Source organism: Ovis aries, chromosome 1, assembly GCF_016772045.2.
Source record: "Ovis aries strain OAR_USU_Benz2616 breed Rambouillet chromosome 1, ARS-UI_Ramb_v3.0, whole genome shotgun sequence".
Taxonomy (NCBI): Eukaryota; Metazoa; Chordata; class Mammalia; order Artiodactyla; family Bovidae; genus Ovis; species Ovis aries.
Window position 1 is genome coordinate 202632554 of NC_056054.1, and position 8101 is coordinate 202640654.

The following is an 8101-nucleotide window of genomic DNA, read 5'->3' on the forward strand; positions in this document are numbered from 1 at the left end:
CCAGGAAGACGCCACATGCCACAGAGCAACTAAGCCTCTGCGCCACGACCACTAGGACTGTGCTTTCGAGTCGGAGCGCTGCAACTACTGAGCCCATGCTCTGCAATGAGAAGCCACCATAATGAGAAGCCCACACGCCCCACTACGAAGCAGCCCTGGCCTACCAACAGCTAGAGAAGCCCGTGCAGCAACGAGGACCCAGGCAGCCAAAGATAATAACAACAAAGCACGTCACATAGATATTAACAGTGGGAGAGGATTATAGATGACTGTACTCCTTTTGGGAGGGATATACATATCCTTTCTTTCTATACCCTATTTTTTGTAAAGTGGACATGGATTATTTACACAATTTTTAAAAAGGTTTTTTAAGCATGTCATCATCTTTATTAGCATTAATATATATATAAACTTACAATAAAATTATCAGGTAAGTTTATTCTTACTCTCTTTGAAGAGAAAGAAATTCAAGGTAGAGTAGGCTTTATGGTAATAATGAAATAATAATAGCTATTATTGACTTAACACCTAATATAAGCAAATCTTTTACATACACTTACTTTTCAGTAATTTCTTATTTTATAGGAGAAGAGATTGAGGCTTAGACTGAATAATAAACTTAATTAATAGAACGGCAAGTAGATACTAGAGCCCAGATTCAAATCTATGTTTACTGCTCTACAGTCCTAACTCTTTACACTGTACAATGCACGTACCCTCTCCAGATGCCAAATATCTGTCTTACAAAACGAACTAAAGAAATCTTTCTAAAATTTAGGTATTCTTAAATAGAAAATACTGAACACAAATTATTTAAGTTCAGTCAGGGTTATCATTTGGAATATCCACGAACACAGAAGAGTTCTCATCTCACAAAAAAGCCTGGGTTGCTACAAATTTCAAATTAATTGGTCAGTTTTCTGACTGTTGCTGTCCACACTTGTCAATGTGCCTGCCTCTATTTGATGGGCTTCCCTTGTGGCTCAGCTGGTAAAGAATCTTCCTGCAATGCAGGAGACCTGGGTTCAATCCCTGGGTTGGGAAGATCCCCTGGAGAAGGGAAAGGCTACCCATTCCAGTATTCTGGCCTAGAGAATTCCTTGGACTGTATAGTCCATAGGGTCGCAAAGTGCTGGATACAACTGAGTAACTTTCTTTTTGGCCCACTCAGAATCTGTTGCTTCTAATACACTGGAGTTAGATCCAGTTAATTAAGCATGTTAAACTATGTCTAAATGTAAATGAACTGAGTAAAGACCTGAGAAAAGCATATAGGTTTTGTCTTATAATTCGGAAGCTCACGTAATTTTATGTCCTGGTTATAAGTTAACTGAAGTTAGTAGATGAATAAGCAGCAGGTAAGTTAGCTCTCAGAATTTAAATACAAGGATAATAGAACATATACACATACCATAATAAAACACTTAACTGCAGTATAATTTTTTCCAGATTTAAAATATACCTTATTAATAATTTGGTACGATCTTCCAAACAATGAGAAGTACCCTCTACAACACTGCCAGCATTCAGAATTTGCTTAAGAGACCCTAACGACTCGGCGTTCACTGCCTCTGGACACAATCTGCTCCACTGTTGACTAGTTCTATCTACACCTTCTCTCATTTAGAACTAATTTTGGCTTCAAATAACAGAGAACAAGTGCACTTCCTATGGCATTTCTCCAACTGTTCCCAAGTCTTCTTTTTTCTAAGCAAAGTAGTCTCAGTGCTCTCAACTTGGATCATCACAGTTGTCCTTTTATATAATCCTAAGATTGATTAAAAACAATTCTCTCCTCCTTCCAGGCTTATCTAATAATTAATATACAAAAACTAATTACTTTGTAGGTAATGGGTCCAATTAATCCATTTTGGTCACATACAATTGGCACACTAGGAAAAGCTTATGAATCTAGCTGAATTCAAATTGAACAGCAATATACTTTTCAGTTCTTCTTTTTCCCCCCACTCAAAATAATGGCATAAAACAGAATCTTAAAAGATACCCTTAACCATAATCTTACATGTTACTAAATTTTAACTTTCTCATCCTCAGGCTTTTGTCTACCTTAACATCACTTGGGCCCTGTGAATGATCTTTTAACACTGCCAAAATTCTTCAAGCTGTTCTCACAATTATGAATTAACCCCTAACAGACCAGCTCTGAGGCCTTAAAATTCTGATTTTTTTTTTCTCTTGTATTAACTGGATACCTTCCTATTCAGAATTTGTAGTTTTCACACAAAACATATGGAAAATATATATGTGTGTGAAATAGTATATATACACATTTTAAATATATAATGTATTATATACATACCTGTACACACACACACATGTATTTGCCCAATTCTATGTTCTCTACATATAATTTACTTTCATCTCTTTTCTTTCTATAAGTCACCTTTACCACATTCATCTTAACTCAGGAAAACAGAGTCTACCCTTGGATTCAATTCATTGCTATCCATTCTCTTAGCAAGAATAAGGACTCCTACTTTAGGCATTCTGCCCAGTGATTCCCCCTCCTCCAACTGTGGCCAGTACTGATTAGTCCCACAGATCTCAAGAAGCAAAGCATTATTTAATAGAAATGATTTATATGCAAAATAGTCAGCCAGTGTGGTATCGATATAAAACACCTGGCATACCATAATCTGTTCTATTCTATTAATCATGACTCAGCCCCTAGAGTAGTGGCCTTCATTTTGCTTCTAACAAGACACACAATGATATATTTTATATGACAGTAGTGTCACACAGGTATGTATCTTACATAGCCTATTCTCCAGCAAGTTTCAAACAAAATCCCTCCACTAACAAAATGGTACTATTACATCTTCAAATTTCTTGTATAACTCACTGTACTGATGCACTACTCTTATTTCAAATTTTACCCAATGAAAGTATAGAGAGACAAAGATGGCTAGAGAAGTAAGTCATCAGAAATTTTTGCTGAGTCTAAGGCAGAGAAACAGGCATTTCGAAGGAATATTCTCAATGCAGAATGAAATTATCCAACTATATCTAAGTGATCTTCTGGCTTCCTGATTTTATAACAGAACAAGCCATTCTTTGAAATGCCTTAAGCCAGTTCCAGACTTCAAGAACAAAGTAAAATAATAACAGTAAGGTCTGTTTAAAGAGTAGAGTTGCTAAATAGTAATTCAATTCAAACAAGTCCATCCAATCAGCAATAAAGAGAGGTTCAGAAGAACCATGCCAATCCAACACAAACATAGCTTGCAAACAAAAGGGAACAACACCCGCATCACGTAGGGAGGCACATGCGATGAAGTGTGTATGAGCATTGAGCTCGGCAACGCTAAGCACCTAATTTATTAACAACTTCTTATTATGAATAATAGTCTAATGTCAAGATTACAAACATATTAAAACATCACCAAACCTTTCATGCAGCTCTGAAATAAACAACTCACTTGTGCAACCTCATTCCTCCTGAACAGTGCAAATAATCATAAGGACAATAGACATAAGGAATAGTAATGACTCCACATAATTAACCTAAAGCCTTACTTTTTGTTTCTTAGCATTAAAAATAGAAGTTCATAGTAAAAAACAAACAAACAAACAAACAATCCACCAGAAAGAGAATACAGAAAAAACATGAGACTCCTTCCTTCTCTAGACTTCTAGTCTCATTCCCTGGGAGTACCTGTTCTTTAAGTACTGTAAGTAATAGTTCCTTACATGGATCTGAAGAAATTTTACAGGTATGTATAGAAACATATGCTTTCAAAAACACAAATGAAAATAGACTATACATACAGTTCTATATTGTTTATGTCAGTTAACAATGTACCTTAGAGATTTTTCCTTATCCCCACCTATGGATCTAACTCATTCTAAGAGCAGCAAATACTACATTCTATGAAAGCGTTCATTTAACCAGACTCTGCTAAAGGATATTTAGGTTATTTCTAGTTGTTGTTTTCTTAATTTCAAATAATATGAATGAATATGTTCATAAACAAATTTTGATGTGCAAGTGCAAATATATCTGAAAGATGGATTCCTAGAAGTAAAACCTACTTTTAGAAATGAACGCATTTCAAACAAGAAGCCAGTTTGTCTACAGAGACCAGGACAAACTACAAGTTTAATAATTAGTGATTAAAAGGTGCCTAATATTATTGCAAAGTTAGAAGTTAAAAGTTTTAAAAAACTCTTCAACTAGGAAAAATAGAAATTTTAAAAAGAGAAACTTTGCCCCTGGGACAGAAAGATTAAAAGCCTGGAAAATGAATGAATCATCTAATATATTTTTTTTAATGGAGAAAAAGGAAAAAAGCATATGTAAGACAGGATTTTTTTTTTTAAAGATACTTAGAGGCTTCTTTTCTTGCTTTAACCTAAAGCATAAAATAAAATTGGCTAGATTTGGGACACATACTATTACAGAGCCAAATTTGGACGTGTGATGATTTAATGACTGTTTGCGACCCCATACTTACAGGTTCTAAAATGTTGAAACGAGAGTCAACAGAAAGAAAACAGAGCAATAATGTTCCAAGAATAACATATCTTGTCAATCTCTCTAATTTCTGATCAGTTTTACAGAGAAATAGTAACATTCCCTCATATAAAATGAACAAAACTCAAACTGCTTTGGAAGATGCAGATTAAAATATAATTCAGAGAGATTCAGCCTATATTTTTCAATCACAATCCTATAATTTTCTAGACCAATCCAGGGCTATTGTATCAATACTTTTCACCTAACATAAAACAGTTAACAACTTACCTTTCCCAAAGTGCTAGGATTTGAATGCCAAAATACAAACTGATTCATGTTTTTGTCCTTTACTGGTCCATGGATTTTTCTAAACGAAGTCCATATTAGCATCCACAGATATCAAAGAGTTCTGCAAAACTGAAAAGCTCAAGAACGTCAGTGCACATATCTAAGTCACCACTTGGATACCAATTTATTATGAATAACAGTTACAATAAGTATTACAAATATAGTTATTTAGATGTGCAGAATTAACGGACATGACATTGAATGCACAATGAGACAGCAAAATTAGACTTTATGACATTAACATTAAGATCAATCTAGAGGATCTCAAAACATTAGTTTGCACCAAATTTACATGTATCCTAAAAGACACACCATAGTAAGAGCACACAAAGGCGAAAATCATTTGGATGCCAGCAATTTCCAGAAATTGGGAAAACAAGGTTTAAAGGCAGGCAAACTTTAAAAATTGTATGAATTCAATAAGGTATTCAAATCTCTACTTCTGGTTTTTTCCAACCTATTTTTAATAACATCTTAGATTGTTAAACCTAAAAACGCTTACTAGTTTTCTTCCTTGTAAAATAAACAAAAAGCCATAAATTCAGGTTTTCCTACTCCATTACATCCAAACTAATAACAACATTCTAGAACCATTTAGGAGCTACTATCTCATTTGACAGTATGAAACCCCTACACACAATCACCTCCCTAGACCTAAATCAATCAATGCATCTAGATAGGGGTTCATGCCCAGATCTTACTACAAGCCTGATGTGTCATCTGCACTTTTTTCCCATTTGACAACCAAAAAGAATCAGGTTATTTAGGTCTATGCCCACTCTTTGAGCTTCCCAGGTGGTGCTAGCAGTAAGCCTGCCAATGCAGGAGACAGAAGAGATGCTGGTTGGATCCCTGGGTCAGGAAGATCCCCAGGAGGAAGAAATGGCAACCCACTCCAGTATTCTTGCCTGGAGAATCCCATGGACAGAGGCCTGGTGGGCTGTATAGTACACAGGGTTGCAAAGGGTGTGACACCACTGAAGGGACTTAGCACATGCCCACTCTTTATTCCATTCAAGACACCTAAACAAATACCTCACTATGGAAACAATTTAACCTACAGAGATTCATTCTTTTGGAAGCCTCCTACAACTATTTGGAAGGAGTTGACCCTTTATGTGGACTTCCCAGGTGGCTCAGTGGTAAAGAATCCGCTTGCCAATGCAGGACAAACAGGAGACACAGGGTAACAGTTCTATCCCTGCGACAGGAAGATCTCCTGTAGTAGAAAACGGCAACCCACTCCAGTAATCTTGCCCAGAAAACTCCAGGGACAGAGGAGCCTAGTGGGCTGCAGTCCACGGCGTTGGAGTCCGAGGCACAATGCACAAAACTTTTGTGCACCCACCAGATGAAATCTCTGCCTGGACTTTTGTATATAACTATTTTAATCTTTGTTATGAAATACTTCTCATTTACATCTCAAATGTAAAAAGCACCCCAATTTAAGAAAGAAAACATTATGAAAAAGAAAAATAAGTTCATATTACAGAAAAGAAGCACTTAAAACACTAACTGGGCTTCCCGGGTGGCTCAGTGGTAAAGAATCCGCCTGCAATGCAGGATCCGCAGGAGTTTTGGGTTTGATACTTGGATGAAGATCCCCTGGGCAGGGCCTGGCCACCCATTCCAATGTTCTTGCCTGGAGAATCCCAGGACAGAGGAGCCTGGGGTAGCAGAGTCACGCACGACTGAAGCGACTTAGCACGCAGGAACGCAACACTAATTAGAAGCTCATTGCTACAACTGCAATTTATTTGATGGCCAACTCCTGGCCGGTATCATTCACCTGGAGGTTATTCCCAGAAAAGTGAAGGAACCTGAAAAAGGTCAAACTGATAGCCTTTCCTCTCCACCCACCCCAGGGAAAAATATTAAGACACATTTCTATGTTTCAATAACCACACAACAACAACGTCCCGAACCTCTACTGCACTGACGTTCTCAAAGCCACTAGTTAGCAAACTAAGCTGGCATCACTTCCACATTCAGAAGTAGGAACATTGAAGTTTAGAAGCTCCCCTAGGTGAGCCAGAATGGGTTCGTGCGTTCATTAATTCATTCATTTGACAGCATCTAATGATGCCTAATAGTGACAAGGCACTGTCCTAGATTAAGAAATGAAAAGACGATGTCGCTGTTCCCTACTAGCAGGATAGGATGGGGGACCAGGTAGGAGGGAAATGAACTCTAGATCAGCTCATCTCAGTGTCCAGGTTCTGTGTCTTCACCTCCGAGCGCCAACAGTCATGAGCCTGTGACCAACCCCCGAACCCCCCACCCAAGTCATGACCGATTCCTAGAAGACTCAACCTATCTGTATTTCCTCCATGACCTCGTTTGCTCATTTCCTCCTCACGACCCCGTTCCTATAAAGTTCTTCGTATCCCTATCTCTCCAGGGAGCCGTATGCCAAGGAACCTTTCCTCCAGCCCCGGTATCAAGCGAGAGCCACGTTTCCCTGCCCGAGTTTGGAGTTTTGAGCAAACTGAGCCCCCAAGCCCAACTTCCACCCTTGTCCGGTCCGGGTTCGGCACGCAACTTACCTGCCTGGAATCCACGGTTCCAGGACGACCACGGACGCCCCGCCCCGCCCATCGCGACGCCCTCCACAACCAGGTACCGCCTCCAGAGCGTAACTTCCGGGTGTCGCGTCCGGCCCGAATGCCTCCCGGCCCCGCAGTCCCGCTAAGACCCCAACGCAGTTAGTTGACGCTACTTCCGGCCTGTTCCCCTGTTCTCTCGAGATTCAGGCATTCTCCAGATCTTGTTTACCAGGTGTTTTTCCGCCTGGTTTCCTAAACTCCGGCTATATAGTCCAGCCTGGAGAAGTGCGATTTTTTTTTTGTTTGTTTTTCAAACTTTTTTGCCGGCTTCTGTAGCCTTCTACGATGGCTTGCGCCTGCCACTTCTCTACCTTGAACTCATCACTGTTCTCCAGACTCGTCAAGTCCCTCGGACAGTCACAATGTTTTCTCAGTTTTGCTCAAGTGATGCTCTCTCTCACTTGTAACCATATTACCTAGGCAGATAACTTAACTTCTCTGTGCCATTTTCCTCAAGATTGAAACACATGATACTAGTACCTAGAATATAAGGTTGGCGTGTGTGTATTGTTTGAGGTAATACATGGAAAGCGCTGACACAGTGAAAACATTCAGAGTGTTAACTATTACCAGTTACATAACTCTGGTTGGAATATATAAGTGGTAAGGAGGTTGGAGCCGGTTTTCCTGTTATCCTCAGCTTTTAAGTGGTTGATTAATGATGCTTGGT

General features: G+C 38.9%; 1 protein-coding gene across 2 annotated transcripts in view; it reads right to left on the reverse strand.

Annotated features, from left to right (window-relative positions):
* MAP3K13 (mitogen-activated protein kinase kinase kinase 13) overlaps positions 1–7438 on the reverse strand; it is a 158098-nt gene extending 150660 nt beyond the window's left edge. For both annotated transcript variants that reach the window (XM_004003078.6, XM_060419588.1), the window contains exons 1-2: positions 7372–7438; positions 4766–4894 (exon numbers count right to left, since the gene is read on the reverse strand). The gene's annotated coding sequence lies outside the window, so the exon portion shown is untranslated. The remainder of the gene's footprint in view (positions 1–4765; positions 4895–7371) is intronic.
* Between the last annotated feature and the right edge of the window lie 663 nt (positions 7439–8101).